Genomic DNA, 258 nt, shown 5'->3' with positions numbered 1-258 from the left:
CAGAGGTGGTCATCCCGCTCACGCTGACAGAGCAGCCATGCTCAGGCCCCCCTACAGAAAGCTGCTGGTCCACAGAGCAATCCCCTGCCCAGCAGGGAAGCCCCCCTCCTGCGGCACAGGTACCTGCACCCTGCCTGCTCCTACCAGTGCCTTCTGCTCCCGGTCCGCACTGAGCTGCTCCAGGTAGCTGTCGAGGTTGTCCCGCTGGAGGCAACGCAGGGCCAGGACAGGGTCCTGCAGCGCCTGGTACCGCGCCGG

The 258-nt window shown here is 67.1% G+C and overlaps 1 protein-coding gene across 1 annotated transcript in view; it reads right to left on the bottom strand.

Annotated features, from left to right (window-relative positions):
* Positions 1–258, bottom strand: part of LOC104491798 (ras GTPase-activating-like protein IQGAP2) — a gene marked incomplete at its 3' end in the record, with an annotated part of 5,660 nt that overhangs the window by 2,028 nt on the left and 3,374 nt on the right. The window lies entirely within an intron of this gene.

This window comes from Buceros rhinoceros, unplaced genomic scaffold (genome assembly GCF_000710305.1).
Source record: "Buceros rhinoceros silvestris isolate BGI_N320 unplaced genomic scaffold, ASM71030v1 scaffold23604, whole genome shotgun sequence".
Classification (NCBI taxonomy): Eukaryota; Metazoa; Chordata; class Aves; order Bucerotiformes; family Bucerotidae; genus Buceros; species Buceros rhinoceros.
This window is presented reverse-complemented; position numbering and strand designations above follow the sequence as displayed.